Raw genomic sequence first — 23,466 nt, 5'->3', positions numbered from 1 at the left:
ATTATTTCCAGTTCCCTGGTATTATGAACAACAGTGTTACATACGTTTTTGCATGTGTCTTTTGGTGCACACATGAAAGCTTTACTTTATGGTATATGCCTGAAATTTAACTGCCTGACTGCAGGGTATATGCATTTTTTTACTTTATTGAAAATATGGATGAGCCAATGTACGTTTCTGTCAGTTGTGTGTAAGCGTTGCTGATATTCCACATTCTTGCCAACGTATGGGACTGTATGACTTACAATTTCTGTTAATCTGCTGAGTGTAAATGATATCTCTTTTTGTGATTTCAATTCATATTGCCTTTATTTATAATAAGGAGACAATATGTTTATTGACTCTTTGTGTTTCCTCTTCAGTGAAATGCTTGTTTATGCCTTTGTCCATTAGTTTGTGTGTCTTTTTTACTTAGGGGAATTCTAAAGATTCTGCAAGCTAATATTCTGTTTACTGTATGAATTACAAATATCTTCTACCAACGAGTGAATTATTTTCATGTGTTAAATAATGTCCTTTAATGTTCAAAAGTTTTTCACTTTTGTGCAGCCAAAAGTATTAATATTTTTCTTTATGGTTTGTTTATTTGGTCATATTGAAATAAATTCTTTCCTAAGTCTATAAAGAAAAGTTTTATTTGAAACTTTAACTTAAATTGAATAGTTTTTTTTTTTGGTTATATTGTGACAGAACTAAATAGATATTTCCAATATATATATAGCTATTGTCCAAGCATCAATTACTCAAATACCCATTCTTTCTTCACTAATATGTACAGTCCCTTTTAAGATATATCAATTTTCCATGTATGTGTGAGTCAGTTTCTGGACTCTCTGCTCTATATTTTTTAAAATTTGTTTATCTCACATCAATACCAACTATCTTGCTATTTTTATAACCAGAGTTTAGTATCTGCTAGGACAAGTCATCCAACCTTCTTCTTCTTCATGACTTTCTGGAGTTTTTTTTTCTTTCTATTATTGACAAACTTTGTCCTCAATACATTTTAGAATAAAGTTTTTAAAGTTTGTAAAAAATCTGGATGAGATTTTGATTGGAAGTACATTGAATCTACATATAGATTTGGAGAGAATTCATATCTTTACAATAGTTTTCTCACCCAGAAATGTAGTACACTTCTTCATTTATCCAGTTTTTCTTATATGTTCTAACAAAGCATTAAAATCTCTTTACCCAATAATTCTGTTTGTAGTTGAAAGGCCTTGTTTCACATCAATTCTACCTGTCATATTTACTAGTAATATTCTCAAATTCTGGTAAACCATAAATCGAATCAATATTTTTTAACAGACTCTTAAGGAAATTAATACTCTAATGATCAAGGTTGATAGTTATAGCTATACTCAGAAAGGATTCAATAAAATCTGCAAGAAATTTCAGTTTACTTGAAATTAAGATGGTTTGGGACAATGTGTGAGCCTAACCCGAGACATTTCTTTTTTATTACCCTCTTCTCTAATCTTATTTCTATTACAATTCTGATATTTCTTTTCCATTTTCTAACATTAGCTTTTATTTTAGAATATCTATGCAAACCCTACTTTCCCCTGTAAACTTTCCCCTCTAGACATTAATGCTTTCTTTTCCAATACCCTAAATGCTCAAAAGCAAGGATGTTTCCCCTAAAATTTTTATTATGAAATTTCAAATAGTCATAAATTTTGAAAGAACAGTAATATGGAAACTGTGTACTCACCTAGCTTCTATAATTGTTAATATTTTCCATATTTAATTTATCTACTCTATCTATTATCTATCTATCTATCTATCTATCTATCTATCTATCTATCTATCTATCTATCTATCATCTAAACTATCACTTATCAATCAGACAATCTAGCTTAGTCTGTTAGGACTGCCATAACAAAATACAGTCAGTGAGTGACTTAAACAACAGGAATTTACTTTTGTGCAGTTCTGGAGCCTGGAAGTCCAAGATCAGAGTGTTATCAGATTTGGTTTCTCCCGGGGCCTCTTTTCTTGTCTTGCAGACTATTGTCATCTCGCTGTGTCCTCACATGGTCTTTTCTCCATGCATGCCCCTCTTGTCTTTTTCTCTTCTTATGAGGCCACCTGCCCTATTTGATTAGGACCCTGTTATTATGACATTATTTAACCTTAATTACTTTTTTTTTAGGCAGACGAAGGCTATTTTATTGAATGATTGATCTATAATCGCCAAGGCCACTATGTACAGGTAAGAGAGGTGGTGCTTTATTCTTTAGTCTCTTCTTCCTTGGATGGAATCTGGTTGGCTTCCTTCTTCTTGTCCTGGAGCTGCTCGTCATGGCACTTGTGTGCTTCCTTGGTCTTAGACCTGAGAGCCTCAGCCTCATTAGCCAGAAATTTCCTGTGAGTCTTGTCTGCCTTTAGCTTGTGGATCGTTCCATGAGAATCTGCTTGTTTTTGAACACATTACCCTTCACTTTCATGAACAGGTTGTGATACATGTCGCAGCCAGTCTTCTTAGATTCACGGTATCTTCTGAACAGTCAATGAAGGATTCTCATCCTCTTCATCCAGGTTACCTTCTCAGGCATCCAAGCACTGGACGAGCCCTTTCACTTACGTGTGCCCACGAACCTACCCTTCCTGTGGCCCAACATGCCTTTCTGGCATTGAGCTTGGGAGTGGACAGTCACAGGCCTTCAGATGATCAGCCCATCATTGGTCAGCTTCTGAAACTGCTGCTGAGAGTCGGCCTTGATGATTTTATTGGTCTCATTGGGGTCTAGTCAGACTTTCTTTTTGCCACCAAGCAGAACACTGGAGGCAAGCCTCTTCCAAAGTCTGAGCATGCTTACTGCTGCCGCCATAGAGGCAAATGCCTTTATTTACTTTTCTAAAAGCCATCTCTAAATACAGCCACATTGGTGATTAGGGTTTCAACATATGAATTTTAGGGAAGGACACAGTTCAGTCCAAAATTTATCTATCGATCAGTCTATCATCTATCTATCTAATCTATCATTTAGTTATCATCTATCTATATCTTTCTCTCATCTGTCTATCTTGTTGAATTTTTTTCCATGTAAATTCCAGTTATCATGACCTTTTATCCTTACTTTAGCAAACATCTTCCCCTACCCAACTAAACACATTCTTCTGAATAACAAATGCTACTCTATCATCTAAAAAAAGAGCCATGATATCCTAAAACCAACTAATATCAACTCCATATTCAAATATTCTCAGTAGTGAGTTCTCTACTTCTCTTCTCTCTTATACACTTACTAGTCAGTACTCTTCTTGAAGAAAAGCGGGGGAGGAGCTTTTAATATCAACTAAGGATAAACTTTGGTTGCCTCTAAGTAGTCTACTTAGATTAAAGCACAAGTTCTTCCCCTGGGATTCTTACCCCGGTGACTCAAGGGTACACTATAGGAGTTTGTGAACCTCTAGAAACTATGTATATGTACATTTTCCTTGGGGAGATGCCCGAGCCAGCCCACTAAAGTCGATCAGTACCTGAAAGAGGGGGGTGAAGCCTAAGAAAAAAGAAAAAGATAGGAAAGTGCTTCAGGAGGGCATACAGTCACTACTGCAGCCCTCAGTTTATTTAGCACAGCCTTTATATAAGTTTTTGGATACAACAGCAGAATACAATAGCAAAGCACAGAGTACAAATAGCAAAGTACAGAGTACAATGGCAAAGCACAAAGTGCATTACCATAGGAATGCTGACATTTACATAAGTTCCTATATATCCTTCCCTCAGGGTAGAACATCCTTTTCCGGGCTGTAAAACATTCCACTATCTTAAAAGGGTTTCTTTATGATGCAAGTCTACCCACCAGGGTCAGTAATGTTTAAGTTAACATCTTGCTTCCTTGAACCATTGTTAAGCAGTCTCAGCAGCTGCCTCCTGGCTATCAGCTATGTGACTTCTTCAGTGTCTCTTAATGGCTCCCGACAGGGAGAAGCCCAGAGTGTACTCAGGTTCTCAAGGTGTCCATCATACCTCAAACAATTGAGAACGACTTTTCTAAATTTTCCTGGTCATCCAGTGTCACACATGGAGTTCTCTGTGTTGACTTAGACAAGAGAATTATACCATATAAAGGTATCAAAATGTTCTGTTTTAAAAAAATGTGTATTGTTACTTAAAAGCCAAAGAGGAGCTCTCATACTTGAGAAAGTGAAGGGAAATAAATGCAACTATAAATTAGAATCCAGTGTATGATGCTATTGTAAAAGATAATGATTTTTTCATTTAAATAATATTCACTATCTTGATCACAAGTACCATTAAGGGAAAATAGTGATGAGCTGGGTTCTTTTCTCATCTGTAAAATTAAAACATAACCTAAAAATTAAAGCATCATCTTTTGTAGACAGGCACTAATGACTCTGGGCTGACAGGTTAGTTTAGTTCAAGCATTTCATAGATGATTAAAGTTAATGAGTAAAGTGTAAGCAGGACTCTGCTTAATGAATGTGCTAATTGTTTTTCTTGCTGCAAATATTAGTGCTGCTTTTAACCGCAATATACAAAAGATTAGGAGCCAATTCATTATACTTTGTTTAATGAGTTATATTTATACAATATAATGGCATTGTTAAATGCACATAGTACCTTTTTAATATTCAAAGCACTTTACTAGAGCATACTATTTTAAGCTCAAAGCCATCCTTTGTCAGGAGGGAAGGCAGGAATAATATGCCTATTTTGACATGGTGGTTTTGAGCCCAGACTTTCAATTCATGCTGTCTGGATTTGAGTCCCAGCACTGTCATTTACCAGCTGTCCAATCTCAGAAAAGTTACTGACCTCTCTGTGTCTCAGTTCAAAAAGTGGAGTGAATGATAGTATTTACCTCATGCACATAATAAGATTACTCACCAAAGTAATTGCTTATAAAGGATTTAAAGCAGTGCCAAGTACACCGCAAGCCTCATAAGTATGTTATTAATAGTAGTCGCACCTGTACCCTCATGATCCATTCTCCCCAAAGCATCCGGAGTGGTCTTTTAAAACCGAGAATTCCTTCGTATCCCCTGACTGCTTAAAGTACCCTGGGTACTGCCCAAACTGTTCACCATTGTCCCGTATAGTCTGGCTTATGCCTCATTCTCCACATTCATCTTTCTCCGCCACCTCTGGCTCTCTGCATCAGACAAACTGGTCTCCTTTCTGTTTCTTAAACACATCAAGGCCTTTCCCACTCCAAGTCCTTTTCCTGGACTTCCCTTCCCCCAGATCCTCAGACGTCCCTGATTCACATCTTAATTCAAGGCAGATTCAGGAAAGCAGGCACCTTCTCTATCTTATCTCAATTACACTCTGCCACTGCCACTGCCCTGTTTAATAAATAGAGGAAAAGATTGTTGTCAACCTTGGGGTTCATGGCATCTCATTTTCTTTATAGTACTCATCACATAAACAATGCATAAGTACATACATGGGATATTTATTTATCTGAATAGATTTGTAGTGGTGCAAAAGTCCTTTGGAACTCAGAATCTCTGTGGCTTATACCATAATTCTTTCCAATGCTCTCTTAGACAGTGGTTCTCAAACATCAATGAGTGCTATGCTCATCCCCTGAGTTTCTGATTCAGTTGCTCAGGGAAGATCTCTTTGGGGAGATGTCATTTAAGCTTGGACCTAAAGAATAAGAAGTTGTCTAATCCCACGGAACCTGAAGGAAGAGAGTTCCAGGTAGAGGGATCAGCATGTGCAAATACTGAAGAAAGAGTATAACTTTTGAGTAACAGAAGAAAGGCTGGCATGGCTGAGGCTTGGTGAGTGAGTGGAAAAGAATTCCAGGTTGAGGCTGAAAAGGAGGCAGGGATTGGACTAGGCAGTGCCTGATTGCCATGGGGAGGAAGATAGATTTTATTCTGAGTGCTGTGGGAAAGCTTGGGAAGGCTTTAAGCAAGAGAGAAACCTGGTCTGATTCACATGGTTTTAAATTGATATAAGATAGCCTTGTAAGGAAGCAAAAATGCAGTAATAGGACTCATTCTACCCCTCCTCTGAAGCAATCATCTACTCAATACGGTCCTCCTGATTTTTTTTTTTTTTTTTTTTTACAGCTGCCATAGAACTACTTTAAGGTAGGCTGTTGCTATTATAGCAAACAGGTTAATATAGTGTCTGCCTCAATTCCTAGTTTGGAGGGAAATCTCAATCTCACAGTCCCTGCTTAGGGAAGAGCCCAAGTAAATTCTTATGTGGAGGAATTTCATATTCTGCCTCACCTGTCCTGGACCAGGAGACACACGAAAGTCTCTAGGTTACAGGATGGCCAGCAGTTTGTAAAGTGGCCCAGCACAGGGCTTTGCCCAGCAAGGTCAATGACAGTGAGCAAATCACTCCAAATAGTCTCTGCTTTTTGTAATAGTAGCAGCAGCAACACCAGATGGTAGCAGGACTTAGGAGCTTACACACAGAGAAACGTCATGAGAGCAGAGTTATGAGGCAGTTAGAAATGAGCAGAACTGATTGGTAAGCATAAAAGGCAGAGAGAAAATGCCCAGAGCAGAGGAAGTTGCATGGTTGTGGCAGAAGAGGCAGAAGCCGAGGCAAAAAGATGCTGATCTCCAACTGGTGGAGAGTCAATTAACTTTTGCCTCTGGGAAGTGAAATGGATGGAAGCAGAAAGGACCTGGTTTGTACAGGAGTGCTGTGTCCTCAAGAGTAATCCATTTCAGGCAGCTTGAGCAGGTCTGCTTTTACGGCTCTTCCCGGGGTCTCTGCCTTGATGGTGTCATTTCTATGTATGTCTTGAAAATACCTTCCCTACTGGCCCCTGCTCCCATTACACAGGGTAATATCGCCCCCTCCCACTCCCATTACCCAGGCCCTTAGCCAGAATGAAGCCTGACAACTACACTGCTCTCGAGGATGTCTTGTTTACTGATTTTCCTTTACATCCCTCAGATGTAATAATATCATAATTAAAGAAACTGACAGGAGCTCAGTTTGTTTTTCACCTCTACATTTAGGTTTAGATTCAGATTTACTTTCAGAGAAAGAAGTAAACACTTACAGGTATCAAAATCTGTGATAGCAGTCAAAATGACTGTTAATTAATGTAAAATAACAAAATCCCCTCATAAAATATAATTTCTATGAATTGAATGTGCTGTACATTTATAATTTGTATACTTATATATGTATATAAGAATTCTAAAAATTAAATGTAAAATACAATAACATTTTCTCATGGATGCCAAAGAGATGCATCACTTCTCTGTTTAGAACCATTTATTAGCAGTTCATAACCTTTAGAACACAATCCCCGAATCCTTAGGAGTACACATGAGACCCATCTCTACAGGCCTGTTTTTCTTCTCCTTTGTCTCCGGAAATGCAAAAGTTCTGATCCAACTGTGTGGAACAACCTACAATATCTCAAATGGCTGCACCACCTCATGCCTTAGACTATTATTACAAAACACAGCTGCCCTGGGAAGCCTCCCTCCAACTGCTGTCCCCTCTAGTGTGAGTGAATCCCCTGCTCTGGGCCTCTATCATATCTTGTGTGTGCTCACTTCCTCCTTCATACTGTGGTGTGTTTCTCTGGACTCTTCTGTCTATTCTGGGCTTGGCTTTGAGCTCTCAGAAGACAGGAACTCTGCCTTTATGATTCTCCAATGCCCAGCACAGTGTCAGGCACACAGATTGTGTGACCCACGATAAATGTTTGTTGAATGAATGAGTGAATATACAAAGTCTCGTGCTGCAGTCTCAAACAGAGGTATGACTTGGGGTTGCCTCAGGAAGATCCATGTTTATACTACAGAAAAGGCATAAGAACCTTCTTCACACACAATTCCTAATAATGCCATGCATAGTGGCATGCTCTGTGAAGTTTCAGGACTCCCAATGCTCCCCATCCCCCAGGGGCCCACCTAGGAAGGACAAGTGTCTTGTGTAAACCCTTTCTCTCTATGTGGCATAGATGAGGGGATTAAACACCTCATCTGTCAGTGTCTTCTAGTCCCACTAGAGTATGTCTTTGATTACTTTTAAATCATCCACTTGGATTCTTCCCCCTCCCCATGGCTGATTCTTCCTCGGCCTGTGGGTACTAAACCTTACATATCATCTCCTCAGAAGTGTTTTCTCTGTCTCAGGGCAGTTTGTCTATTCCTTTGTGACACACAGCACAGTTTGTACTTATGTATTTATTTCTTCATTGCCTCTCTGAGAGCTAGATGTGGGCCCCTCAAGAGTACATACAGTCCCGTTGTCTTCACCAGTCACAACGTGGTAAGGCACTTTGCCGGCACCTGGTGAACATTTGGCAGGATGTGTTTGGGATGAATTACCCTCTGAATAAGTACCATACTCTTAGTTGGTATGCCCAGCTTTCAAAAAAAAAAATTATGTAATTTAATTCTCGAAAAAGAAATTGGGAGGTAGGAATCGTTATTATTATGTTGTCAATAAGGGGATAACCCAAAGAGAGACCGACTTGATCAAAGTAACAGGCAGTGATAGGAATAAAGGCTTGCACCCAGGTTTTCCAGCAGAAAGTCAGTTTCTTTTTCACCTCTACAATTATCTTTAGAGAAATTTTCAGGAGTGCTAAAGTACAAAAAATTTATCCCAGTGGAGCTTGTATTGTCACTGCCATTAGTGCACACTAGGGAAGAAAAAGAAGAATAACAGGGTGGCAATGAATGGTGGTAGAAATGACCCGAATATCTAATTGAACATGCTCCTTTTTTTTTTTTCCAAGTCATTCTAGGAACCTAATTTATTATGAAACATCAAGATCTAAATCCATAATTTACACAAATTCCCTGTGGTCTCACTTTTATGCCATCTCATCTTCAGAAAGCATTTTCTGAACTGAGTTGATAAGTGTGGACACTGAGGTCTTATCAGTCCAACAAGAGTGAAGAAAATTCAAACGTAGAATTCAAATCAGCCAAGACTTTATTTATTGGGTGAGAACCAACCAAATGAGGTTCATTATTCTAGTTTTCAGAAGGCCCTTTCGGAATAAACACTGGCAAAAATTTCATCTTCAAATCATAATTATTTGTACATATTAGTGTAAAGCACCATGATTCAGAAATTATAGTTATAATGTCTATATACTATGACAACTACGGCTATAAGAACACATGGAGATAGCGCAAGCTTCTGTGAATTTTGATGAGCAAACAGCATTGATTCATGTCTTTGTGAATTAAATGTTGAAAAATGTCTATGGGCTTTCTCTTTTGATGTCATATTGTCTGCTAAACTATAGAAATAACTTCTTGTATATTCTCATAATAAATTCAGATGTTTAAATGCAACATTCCCCAAATGGTTTTAACCACAATCTACAGTGAAAAAAAAAGTTACTACTTTGGCCTGTGGTAGGAGTTAGAGAGGCCACTCATAGGAAGAGGCATTTGGACTGGATCTTGGAGGATGAAAAAGAACTTCTTGGATGATGGACGAGATTAATGTGACCCTGGTAAAGGAACAGCATGAACAAAGACTCAGGAGTGAGATATATTCTCAGTGGATGCTGAGAGTTTATGGAATTTCTGTGAGCATGGAGGACAAAGAGAGAAGGGTAGAAGGCAGGATAGGGAAATAAGACTGGGGAGGGAGGTTGAAGCAAGGTCAAGAAGAGCATTATGACATAGTAAGTCATTTAAGTTTCATTCTGAAAGCAATCATATGAAAAGTGCTTACAAAATTAAAGGCAGAGGTCAACATACAAAAATAACTGAAGCAACTCTCGCAAAGTTAACAACTAAACATTCATCTCTTTACTCCTAGCATTCAGCAGAGAAAATGAAGGACAGAAGTAGACTTTCTTGCATTATTAACGTGATGCTATGATGGTTTTAGCCCATGATTTACATCAGTAAGGTAAGCCAGAATGCTGAAACACAAGGATACATTGGGATACGGTTTAGGAACTCAGGATGTGGAGTTAAAAACTGGATTAGCCACTCCAAGTTTGAAGTCTTTGGTCTGACATGACCTGGGGCTTGTTTTTTTTTTTAACTGTAAATGAAGAAGTAAGACTAGAATCATGATTTATAACAGTGGTTGGCAAGTTTGTTTTCTATAAAGGATGAAGTCATAAATATTTAGGATCTGAAAGCCATATAGTCTCTATTGCAGCTACGCAACTCTGCCATTGCGGCTTAAAAGCAGCCATAGACAATACATAAATGAATGGATGTGGCTGTGTTCCAATAAAACTTTATAAACATGAATATATGAATTTTATATAATTTTCATATGTCATGAAGTAGTATTCTTCTTATAATTTTTCAATAATGAAACCCACTCTTAGTTTGCAGGCCACAACAAACCAGGCAGTGGCCTGGATTTTAGCACACGAATCATTGTTAGTCAGTCTTTATTTCTAAATGCCTTGTTTACTTATAGGAAAAATGTAACACTTTTTAAAAGTTCAACAATAGCATGTTTCCCCATTTTTTTTTTACATTTAGTAATTCATTTTTAAATATAGTCAACCTATATTGTCAAAACTTATGCTGGTTATAAGAGTGATTGCCTTCTGATAGGACCGAAATAAAATAACTTTTTTCATAGAAAAAAGTATGGTTATAGAATAGTTTAAAAAGAAATTACTTCATCAGTTCTTATATTGTTACTCAGAGGGATAAGAAGGTATTTTAAAAATATGTAATTAATATTTTTAAGACACTGTTTTAAAAATGAAGAAGGGTTGAATAAATATTTACATACTGATGTTCATAACAACATTATTTCCAATAGGCAAAAGCAGGGAATAACCCAAATGTCCATCGGCGGATGAATAAATAAACATAATGTGATATATACATTCAAACGTATTATTCGGCCTTAAGAAAGAGTGAAATTCTGAGATGTGACACAATGTGAATGAACCTCAAAGACATTATACTAAGTGAAATAAGCCAGACACGAAAGGACTAATGTTGTGTACCTCCACTTATGTGAGGTACCCAGAGGGATCATATTCCTTGGAGACAGAAGGTACGATGGTGGCTGCCAGAGGCTGGGGGCAGCAGGAGGCGGGAAGAGGTGGTGGTGGAAAGTTAATGTTAATGGGCACAGAATTTGAGTTTGGGAAGATGAAAAAGTTCTAGATGTGGGTGGTGGTGATGGCTGTATAGCAATGTGAATGCACTTAATGCCTCCAAATTGTGCACTTAAAAGTGGTTAAAATGGTCGATTTAATGAGATATATTTTACCACAACAATTTAAAAAATGAAGACAATGAAACAGTTAAGCTAGTATCACACAAGACACAGGAAAAATGGAGACTAGGCTGCAGGACTGTGACCTGGTATACTCGTAAGAAATCTGAACACACAATGACCATGGCAACTTTCATGTCTGTATTTCAAGCATCCAATGTCTGTTTTTAAATAGAGCACATAATTTCAGAAAAGCCTCTCAATGTTTTACAAAGGAAGAAACAGAGGTTCAGAGACGTTCTTTGTCAAGGAAGCAACGGGCAGCTTGCAAACCCATGCCTATGCCTCCAAGGCTAACCCGTGATTGTGCCTCCTCCTTGAAATTCTGAATCTACCTATTGAATATAGGCTTTTCAGGTAATTAATGTCTCCATTGTTCCTCTGAAGGAGAGAGGACTCAGATAACTGCACTTCCTGAGAGTCTGGGTCCACAGCGCAGGACCTGTGTGCTGTTGGTTTATGGAAAGGCCAAAAGGTTGGTGCCATGTGCTGGCTGTTGATGCTGCAGGCCAGGGTGATTTCTGTCTTCACTCTCAGTAGAAGGGCTAATCTAGCCTTGTAGCCCACAGATTCCCACCTCGAACGTTCACACAACACCACTAAATAATAAATATGTGCATGCCTAATCTCCCCCACTTGACTGTAAGGGCAGGAACTGAGCCTGTTTAATATTTATATTCTCCATAAGATCACCCTGTGCAGTGCTTTGTACCAAGTAGGCACTCAGCAAATATTTGTTGAATGGATGCATAAATGAATGTTAAATAATCTGCCTTCAGATTTTCCTTTTGTTTCAAATTTTCTCCTCCATCTGACATATGCAAGTGCCTTCCACGTCCCTTTCATAGATGTTACAGATGCCCTCAACTATTTTTTTGTGTTCTTCTGGCTCGCTTCTTCTCATCACTGCCAAAACAGACTGGGGGCCAAAAATAGAACCTCCTTGACAACTTAGCAGAGGACTCATGTCCCGGATTCCTAAGGTGGTGATACTGATTCTGTTAGAGCAGAATGGGAGCTTCATGACTGCCACACGTTTGATTTTGCTTGACGTTTAAAAGGGATAAAAGATTTCCCTACATGGCGGTTAATACAAACACTAATCACCCCTGGAAGGCGGGGTTAGGAACAAATAGAGGAATACCACAGCTTGTCTTAAGGATGCTTAAAGATGTCTGAAAAGGAGACAGGATTCTGATATCCCCTTTTCTCTCTGTCTCTCCCTCTCTCCTTCCCTCCACTCCTACCTCCTTTCTTTCTTGTTTTCTTTCATTCTCTTTTTCTTTCTTACAATCCCTGGTTTATGGCACGATCAGTGACTCATGTGTGTTTTCAAGCCAGTGCATATTATGAAGACACAAGACAAGAATGTGTATAAACACATATTCTGCCATAATGCTGATTCTTTTGTATTACACTGGGGAAAACCCACAGCAACAGACACTGCTTCAATCTCGCATTATCTCTAATCCATCAGGGATACTACAAGATGGTAGGAAAATAGGACAGATACAGAGATAATAATAACAGGGATCATCTAAGTGTTAAGAGATAGTAATAAAATCTAAACAGTTTCCATTTACGGGGTGTTTGCTATGTGTCAGGCCCCATATAAGTGACTTTATGTATTTATCTCTTGAATTCTAACTACAACACACAACTTCAGTGTAGAGGGGTGGGGAGAAGGTGGGGGATGCAGTGGGTAGGGCCAGGCTCTGGAATCAGATCCCAGGGTCCTGGTCCCAGCTGTGGCCTGGCCTTTCCTTGGTATAGAGAGAGAACAGTTCTTCCCAGATATTTAGTGTATCCAGCCTTCGCTATTGGACATGTGACCTTTTAAGCATGATGTCCCTCACTTTGCTGGCTTTTCCTCATCTATGAAATAAGGATTATTATAGGGCTTAACTTACAGAGCTGATATTAAATGAGATAATAAAGTACACTTCTTAAAACAGTGCCTGATGTGGAGCCCATTGTCTCTGAATATTAGGTTTTATGACCTTGAGGCTCAGAGAGGTTGAATAACTTAACAACATTCACTCGATAAATTTATATCAGAACAAGAATTCAAACTCAAACCTGAGTGATTTCAAGGCCCCCAGATATTAACCACTTCACTGTAATGGTAGTTCAGAGAGCAGTCAATCATTATGGATTACAAGGAATGTGAGGAAGATTTACAGAGAACGTGAGAGGGCTTGAAGGATGGAGCAGAATTTACTGAAAAATAAATGGAGACCGAGTTTTGATGGAGAAAGATCTCTTGATTAACAAAACGTCCCTCTTTACCAACTGCTACCTCTGCGTTTACTTTCTTTCCTGCCAGCCAGACTCATCCTCCCTCCAGTGAAGAAGAAACAGCAGCTGAAATACTCACCGCCGAGAATGCTCTGAAGGTCAAAAAATGCTTTCTGCCCCACTCCCTGGAATCTCCCAGACTGTTACTCTTGGTCTTGGCTTTGTTTGCTCTATTTTAGGTTTGACTTGCTAATGTGCATATGACTTTAGGAAATAAAATCTAATACTTTAGCACTTAATTATATAAATATTTTATTTAGCATAGAGACGATATTTATAAATGTGGCAGGAGAGGTGTCCACCTCTGTTCTCCATGGGAGAAAGAACTAGGACCCTCTCAAAGTTAAGGAAATAGAGAGACTATGTGTATATGTATATGTATATGTATAAAGTGTATTTCTTTATTTATATCTACCTATGTCAATTTCTATATTTGTATCCATGCCAATATCTATATCTTTATATCTATATCTGTATCAGTACCTGTACCTATACCCCTATCTCTATCTATCATCTCTTTCTCTATCATCTCTATCTCTACATCTCTACCTCTACCTCTACCTCTACCTCTACCTCTACCTCTACCTCTATCTCTATCTCTATCTCTATCTCTATCTCTATCTCTATCTCTATCTCTATCTCTATCATCTCTGTATCTATATCGGGATGCAACAGAAGTTCAGGGAACGCTCTTAACATTATGAGTTACAGGAGACTGGCTAGCAGGAATTTAATCTTTGTAATTCACTTAGTGTCTAATTACATTTTATATTTCCAACCTTGGGCTCGGCCATGATGGTTTCCCTCTCCTTTTTCTTCTCCATCTTCTGTTTCCAGTGCCTTTGACAGTCTGTGAGGAGAGAGAATGACTGGTGGGTAGTGCACAGAGGAGGAGAGACCTTGGAGGAGGGAAGGTCAGCAGGCATTAGGAAGACCGAGGGACTGTGAGGGAGGCTACAGGTAGGCGCTCCGTACAACTGGGGCAGGGAGGAGGAAGGCTTTGCTGCTGCGAGCGCAGGGATTCCTTACATAGACTAGGGAGGCCAGTCACTGAAGCACGTTATCCTCTGGTTCTCTATGGAGAACTTTACTTGCATCTGGGGCAGAGAAATGACTAAACATTTCTGGGTTTTCAAGTCTGTGTTTGAGACTTTTTTACCAGCTGTCAGCTGGATTCCCCCAATAAGGAAGAGTGGGTCGTGAAGAGAGTCCTAAATGAACCCATTTAAATAGTTGATAAAAAGGCCATTTTAGTTACTAACCAATCACCCTTCCTGCTATTTAAGGGGCACATGTCTAAGTGAAATGACTAAGCCATTTTATGTACTATTTATTTTTCCCTTATCTCCCAGCACAATCTTAGATCTCTAGAACATTTTTCTACCTTACAAAATGCCTGGAAGTACAGTTGAAAATCTTGTAACAGTTATATTTTGTTTCTAATTTATGTCTTACCTTTATTCAGGGTTTCATCTTCACTTACCTGAACCATTGCAATAACACCTCATTGGTCTCTGTGTCTTCTAATTTATTTTGTAACTAATGCTGAAATTGTCTTTCTAGATCACAAATCTACAGTTGCTATTTTTCTGCTTTGCACCGTTACTGGATATTTTTCTTAAGCTTCGTTTTGTTTTTGTTTTTGTTTTTTTTTTTTCCCCAATGAAATGTAACACGGAATCCCAATCTATAAAACACTGAAATCGCCCTGATCTTCAGTGGAAGCAGGTTTGGGCGCAGGCAGAGCCTCTGCTCACTCAGCCTGTCTTACAACATCTTTAGCCCCTTGACCTTTAGCAGTCCCCAGCTCAATGGCATCCACAGCATCCCTTGGAACCCGTTTTGAGCATGTGCATCCTAAGCACATGGCCCAGCCTCTCCCAGCATGCTCTTCAGCTCTCTTTCCATGCAGTTTCAACTCTAGGCACTCATTATGCTCTCTGTCTTTGTACCATCTCCCTCCTCTCCCTGGATCCTCTCCTCCTCCTGCTACCCAATGATCTCCTCTCATCCTTTGAGAAGGAGCTCAGATGTCACTTCCTCTTAGAACCATCTACAACATCCCCAGAGAAAGCTGGTCATCCTCTGTGTCCATGGCTCTTGCTGACCATCTTTGTTATACTGTTTACAACATTCTTTGACAATTCCCTATGTGCATCTGTGTCGTCCCTCATTTGGCTGCCAGAGAGGCCACATCTTACTGTGTTTGTTTCCTCACATCTGTTCCTATCGACTAGCATAGTGCTTGTCCATAGCAGATTGTAAATGATCATCATCGATTAAATGGGAAAAAAATCGTGCACCAAATCCGAGTCAGAAACAAAGAATATCTTGAGTCCATTGACAGCTTAGAAAATTTGGTGGAAATAAGTTTCACTCTTTGTGAAGTAGACTAACATTGTGGTTTCGTCATTTAAACTACATCATTGAGACAAAATAGACTTTCTAAGCCACACCGTCAAAATGTCCAGTGTCAAATGAAATTGAAGAAAATGGTTTCCTAGCATTCCTGAGAAATGAGCCTACTTCTCTCTCAAGGCTCAACTCACACACTCCCCTCTCCCCGGAGGACTTTGTTGGCGTCTCAGTAACATGTTTGTCTCTCTTTGTTTAACTCTTCTAACGATGACTGTTGCTACCGCATAATCCATCCCTGAATTCCCTACCCGGGATTCAGTCAGCAGTTTGAGCTGAAATCTGCTGTTCCATGGAAGCAAAAGCTGGGTCTCGTGGCTCTTTGTACTTTGTCTCCTCCGTTAAGCAACAAAGGACTTGGATCTCCAAGGACTCTTCTTTCAAAGCCTAAGCCAAAGGAAGAAAAAATTATTCAGGGGAAATAAGGCTTGTCGAAACATATGCCATTTGTTATTTTGAGCACGTGGGTCTTCTTTAGAAGTCTCACAAGAAAGTAAAGATTACTATCCAAATAAAAAGAAAATTACTTAGCAGCTTCCACATTTCAAGGATGTGGCAGAATTTAACTAAGGGCAAAAGATGTCTTTGTAGAAGGCCAATAATGCGCATCATTAGGTATGCAAAAGAAAGTGTCAGGTAAATGAGCTGTAAGAGGAATGCTCACTTTTTTTCTGGTAGACAAGGAGTGCTGGGAATTGAAAGAGAAGGAGAGTCGGAAGATGGGCATTTTGCTAGGGATAGTTTTCCCTAGCATTATAGTGACAGATTGGGGCCCAAGGCAAGAAAGTGCTGGTAAAAAATTTCCCCCAGGGGGAATGGATGAAGAATTACAAGTACAGTGTTCTCTTGTATTCAGTTTTCAGTTGTGTATTATCCCAAGTGATGCTAGCCTCTTCATTATTCCCAAATATTCAGAAAAGTCTGTTGTGCACAATGGCTTTTTGTTGGTGGTGTATGTTGGAAGAAATGAGGGGGAAGGTGGCAGCGCACAGCCTGGAAAGAGGAGAGTAGTCACAGGAGAAGGAAAAGTAAGCAGGGATCGAGAATTCAGAAGAAGCAGAAAGTCTGGGCGAGAGGTAACGAGGCTGGCAATAGACCTGAGGGAATACCCTGGATGCTGTGCATATCCAAGTTCATAGACGGGGGACTCAGTCCTTTTTATCTGGACATTAAAGGAAAGGATGTCTCCTTTCCTTTTGGGCTACAAAAAGAATACGTAACAGAAGAATGTGTACGATCTTTTACTAGCAAGAGATTCTTCTCCCCAGTAGCAGATCTATTTTAGGACCTCCGTAAGACTTGGGCATCTTGATTTTAGAGGCCTGATGTCACATTTGTCACATTAAATACAATATAGTACTTTGTTGTAAAAATGTGAAATCAGTTTTTAATTTTGCTTTTGATATTATTATGTTTCAATATAATTATTAATTTCTATTTTAGGGCTTAGTTATTTTGGAACCAATAATTTTTAAAGATCAGATCTTAATCATTTTCATGGACTTCTGGAAAACTTGTGAGCTTTCAGCCCTGTGCTTAATATAGCTAATGGATAAAATGTTCATACATGAAAGTAAGCTCTTTCTTCCAGAAGTTAAGCCAATTCCCAAAGAGGCATTATCAGCTTCCCTTGATAAACACAAATATTTAACTCACACCTGCAAATGCTTGATTTAGACCCTGATTTTTCAAAAAACTAGCAAAACTAGAAATAATTGTTAGTGTAGGTCTTTATCTATAAGACTTTGGTTATCAATTGAGGTCTTGTTTCTAATTAAAAAACAAAACAAAATAATGCACACAGTAATTAGTAAATTAAAACCTTCAAAGCAAACCTCAAGGCCTGATAAGAACTGTAATTTTTTAAAGTGTTTTCACGTCAATAGACTATTTAAAGTACTGGTTTTATAGATATTTTTCCTTTTAAGTAGAATTCTCTTAGCTAATCGGATGCTGAGTGGCGTTGCCTTTAATTTTATCTGGCCAAGCTTCCCTCCATCTGTTTTCCCAGAATGCTCTCATTCTCTCCTCCAGATGTTTGGCACAGCTTCTCAACTTGATGTCTATTTCTTCTTGTTCTCCTTCACCTCACATGAACCTTCCAAGTCATAATTCTTTGGAAATAGACACAGAGAGCTTTATTTCAAATTACCATCTTTTACTTAAGGAGTTCCATCTCAAAGGTCAGTACAGGTCAAAAAAAAAATTTTTTTTTCTTTCTCATTGTAAAGTTTCTTAGCTGTGTATATTTAAAAAGAAAGGAAAAGAAATAAAGAAACCAGAAGTACAAGATTGTTAAGCAACATTCCTATGTTCGCATAAGCCAGAGACTCAGGAATAGGAATTAAACATCAAGAATTTTACTTCTCATTCTTTTTTTGACATTCGATTTACTGCAAACTGAAGCTATTCTATCAGTCGGCTCTCCAGCTTCAACTTTGATCAATGCCTCTATTCAATAGGGGGTCAAATACCTGACGGGAAGTAAAAGAATTCTCTGGAACATATGGCAGAGCAGGATCATTTGTGTGTGCTTGCTGAAAAGACGAATGGCTCGCATTCCCTGCCCTCTCCGTGTGTCAGTGTTCTCTGCCGCTCAGCTGATCACAGATAATCTTGTGCACTAGCTAATCTGCTCCTTCTCAACGCAAACTAAATGAAATCAAAAGCTTAAATATCTGGAAACTAAATTATGATTTAAAAAAAAAAATCTAGTCGCATGAAAAAAATTTTCCGACGAAGTGTACAGCATGTTAGAAAAATTCTTTTCTGCGACCACCTGCTGATATTCTATTTTATAACTGGAGAGAATACTGCCTTATGTCCAAAACTTAGATAGAATTAAAGCTTTTTCACAAGGAAGAAAAAAAAAATACCATCAACCTCATTAAGAACTTAGGTAGTTTTTGTGGTGCAAAGAAATCTGCAAAATAGAAAAGCTCTTCTTCCTGTCATTTGAAGAATCGTTTCTTTTTCCTAATGTCTCACTTTTACCTGTTGTTCTTCCATCCCGCTGCCAACATGTGGGTGATGTCAGTCCAAGCTCTTGCCACACTCGGGCATCGGCCTCCAGCACATAGCTCCTTGCTTTCTTGCTCTCCTGGATCCTATCCCTCTATCCTTCCAGAGCTCTTTGTAAGGGGAACCCCATGTTTGTTTAGAAGAAATAACTCACAAGGTTTTCGGGGAAAAGACAAAGCACCAAGGACCCATCCCAGGACTTGGGTGGAACTATTGAGAGAGACCGTAAAAGTAGCTTCTTGCCTGTGTCAAAAAGAAAGAGAATAGAAAAACCAACAGCGGGGAATGGAAAATAGAAGAATGGACTTGGGGAAAGGCAGAAGATTTCCCTCCTCAATGTAATCTTTCCCCAGGACCTCATTCTTCTTTAAGAAGTTGCCAAACTCATAAAATATTTGAAGGTAGTAGATTTTTGTGGAAACCTAACGTGGAGTTGTGCATCCTATCTACATAGATATATACGGCCCAGGAGCATGGAGATGCTGGGAAATGAGAGGAAATAAACAGAAGGAAGATGGGAAATGTGCACAGGGCTTTAAATAGACACAGGCTGTGACATTAGGCTCTAGTCAAAGCTCTCAGAGCATGGGTAAGCCAGCTGAGTTTTAGGTTGGACCGTGAATGATTCACAGTACCTGTGGAGTTGACTTTGAACTTATCAGTCTGACATTCTAGCCTTGTGTGAGCTTTCTTTCTTTGACTAAATTTCAGCCTCTTTCCCAGAACTCCTTTCAATTTAGCCAAACTGTGCTGGTCCTTTTCCCATGAATATGAATATCAAATTCCAGTATCACCAGGTACAACATGAATGATCTTAGAGTAAATTATTTAGCATTTCAGAATTGCAATCTATCTGAAAGTTATTTGAAAATAATCTCATTAGAATTGTTTCAAGAATTAAATATGATAATGTGTAGACAACAAATCTGTAACCTGCTTCTCACACAGTAGACACTCAATGAGCTTCATCTTTGACCCTTTTTTTTCCCTTTGTCCCTGAATGGATTTTTGCTTCGACTTGTCCTTTTACCTGGGTTACTGTCCCCTACCAAGTTCAAAGTCTACCTACTTTGAAATACTATATTTTATCACATAATAGCTATCATTCTAGTTATTGACAGCTCTCTCACCTCCTATTGTAGATTGCAAATATTCCCCCAAACATTCATTTTTACATTCCTTATAGCATCTAAAGAGGTTGCAAATAGTATATGTTCCATAAATATTTACTGAATAAATTCTCCATTATTGTTTACCAAAACGTTCCACATGATTTTCAGTCATAAACATTTAATTTAGATTTATTCCATTAAAGTCTCAAAAATAAGACAGAATTTCTCTACTAAATATTTCTCACTCTATTTTCAAGGACTATATTTTAAATATTAAGGCATCCCTCGAAGATACCTAGCACTGCCTAGTTCACGACCAGTACAATGTTTTGACATAAGTCAATAAATAAAATTAAATATAACTTATTTCAAGCTCCACACTAATAAAGCAGGAAAATGAAATCTTTTAGAAAAGAGCTGCCAAACGTTGGATAACCTGCTAATCTAAAAACAATGAGATGTTTCTTTTCACCATCCCTCATTTAGAGGGATGGCAGGTGTGCCTGTTTTGTGTTGTTGCTTATGTTTTCAATTGAGGAATAAACTTGCCTGTAGCCACTTAATCATCTGAGCCTTTTGGAAAACTTCATTGAGAGGTCAATGTTTGCTTTGCTTCCTTCTTCCTTCCCATCTCCATAGCATATCGGCAATCTCAGTGATGCTGGTAATTCATAGGGTATGTTCAGAATCACAGATCATGGCTGTTAGATCAGATGTTTTTAGTCCCTCACTGCAATTAAATTCCAACATAGCACAATTTGAAAGAGATCAAGAATCCACAGTTTTATTTAAGAATATTCATGAGTTTGCACCTTAGAAAGTCAGAAATTGCATAATGTGTCAGAGTGGACAAGATTCTTTCCTTTGAGAAAAAAAAAATGCCACTTTAAATAAGTTACAAGGTATACACTATGGGAACTTCTGAAGTGAGACAGGAAGTATGGAATTGAATGAACTATTTGAACTCTTGGCCAAACCTGTCTTAAGAAGAATTTAAAGGGCTATGTCAGGGACTCCTAATACTGGCTGCACATTATCATCTGAACAGCTTAGAAAGAAAATCGTCTATGTCTGGGTCCACCTGCAGGGCTAGTATAAATCAAGAAATAGAAACACTTGTTTTTGACATCCTTGTCTCCACACATAAAGAGTTACCTCTAGACAGTTGCTATGGTAACTATGATGAGAGTGTTCTTAGACATTACAAATGAGAACCTAAGGTATCTTCAGCTGGACTAGAAACAGGTGTCATGTGTAGCATGTTCAGGTAGGGTCCAACAACCAAATTAGGCAATGCAGAGGCTTTCTGCTATACCTGTGATAAGTTGTCAAAGGTTCCTAATGGCATCTTTAAAAGAAATTCAGGAAATGATCTTTGTTATGGTACTTGCCTAGTATACCTACCTACCTAGTTAATGAGAAGCAAACATAGCAACAATTCACCATTTAATTTCATATTTTGGTACAGTCTAGGTTAAATAAACAATAGGTTGTATGAGTTTCTTATTTTTCAATAGATTTACTTTTCAAATATATTTTAATAGATTTTCAATATATTACAGCATCAACTTTTGAATAGAAGCAGAAGAGATGGATATCTTAAAAAAGAATATGGAATTAGAATTTAATATTTAGCTAATAATTGAGCTCCATCAACTATCTTTCTCAATCTAGTTTATGAATTAATAGCCAGATAATGAAAATTTTTTTGCTAAATCTGTCAATCCAGCTTAAGAGCTTCATTTTCCCTAAATAGTGGGCTCCTATACCCATTGTTCATCTCTATTATGGCACGTGTACTGAATGCTTGCATATCTGTCTCCTCTATTAGACCTTGAGCCCCGATATGTTAAGGAACTTGCTTTAATCGTCTCCAAGTCTCATGAACACTCAATTATTGTGCATGTTTTACGTGTATGGAGTGGAAGTGAGAACACGTGGTTGTTGCCAATGTACTACTTTAAGCATTGAACCAACATGCTTCTTTTGACTATCTCCATAGTCTGGTATCCAGTTCATTTACCTGTTATTAGTATGTGTGAGAGGAGTTCTAATGTATTCAAACTAATTTCAGGTTTCGAAAGTTTCCACATGTACCATTTTTAATCAAGTAGAATCTTGGGATTTTAGACCCTGACGTGTCATATCTAATTGTTACATTTTCGTGTTCATGTCTTCAGTAATCATCTAGAAGTGATATTATGGACTGACACTCAGAGGCTGTGTGAACTGAGAATCTACATTCTAAAATCTTTCCAAATCTTACTTGCTATCCTTTCCATTTGTCTCACATCATCTGGGGTGTAGAAGGTGTGAAATTTTTAGTTTTATATACCTTGAAGTATTGAAACCAACCAAAGAGAAACTAGAATAGGAGTTTTATCATATTATGTCTACATGTAAATTTGTAAAGTTCTATCCCATTCAGAATAGAAAGGTTGGGAACACTTTTTAAAGAAGGAAGAGGTGATATTAAATTTATTAATGCTTAACTATCTATCATTTAAACTAGAGAGAGTAAAGAAGAAATCAGAGTAGAGAAGAATCAGAAATATTGCTTTCAAAAATAAGAGAACACTTCCAAACAGTTTTTACTAGAGACTTTAATTTTCTTTTTCCATTTACAAGTGGAATATTATTTTAAAATTTGCCGATTAATATAAAAAGAGAGGCTAACTGAACATATAATATCTCATTCATTTCTTACAACATCCCTAATAAAGTAAATATTACTATTGACATTTTATAAATGAAAGATTAGCTTTTCGAAAGTAAATTGCCCATGGTCATGTAGATAGTAAGCAGCTGACGTGTATTAGAAGTCAAATGTGCTTGACTCAGTTTCTGTCCTGACCACTCTGCCCATGACTTCTCAAAACGTGGTCTCGATGATTTGATGGTACCTTTATATATTATGTGTCAGCTACCATACTCTCTGCTCTACGTTCCTTACCTTTGTTAATATTTGCCATGAGCCTGTGATTTGGATATTAACTACACTTCAGAGATCAGGAAACAGGCCTAGGGTTGTAGAACTCAAAAGGCAGTGAAGTTATTAGACACCATTCATTCCTTTAGCTCACGTTTATTAAACACAGCCTCTGTGCTGGGCATTGAAGGACCAGAGTTGGATAGAGAAAGAAACATAATTTCTATTCTCAGGTATTTTAAATATTAGTAAAATATTTTTTGAATAGAGGTGTTGACTCACGGAAAAAGAAAAAAAAAGAACAGAACAGACATTATCAAAGCATTAAGATTATTAGTGTCTCTGAAATTTGACTTTAGACTCTCCGAAGGATGCTTACACTCCAGCACCTTCCTGGACCACTCTTTGAAAATTCCTGAATTGAGATTAATCCATTTGCTTTCTAGGAATCTAAGAAGAGCCACTGCTTTTACTCAGGGGCTATGGGAAATTAC

The 23,466-nt window shown here is 38.1% G+C and overlaps 1 pseudogene; it reads right to left on the bottom strand.

The window, feature by feature from the left end:
* Nucleotides 1-2,235: 2,235 nt before the first annotated feature.
* On the bottom strand, nucleotides 2,236-2,819 carry LOC107505153 (annotated as a pseudogene).
* Nucleotides 2,820-23,466: the final 20,647 nt, after the last annotated feature.

Source organism: Rousettus aegyptiacus, unplaced genomic scaffold, assembly GCF_014176215.1.
Source record: "Rousettus aegyptiacus isolate mRouAeg1 unplaced genomic scaffold, mRouAeg1.p scaffold_m13_p_2, whole genome shotgun sequence".
Lineage (NCBI taxonomy): Eukaryota > Metazoa > Chordata > Mammalia > Chiroptera > Pteropodidae > Rousettus > Rousettus aegyptiacus.
Note: the sequence above shows the minus strand (reverse complement) of the source record. Positions and strands in the feature narration are given on the sequence as shown.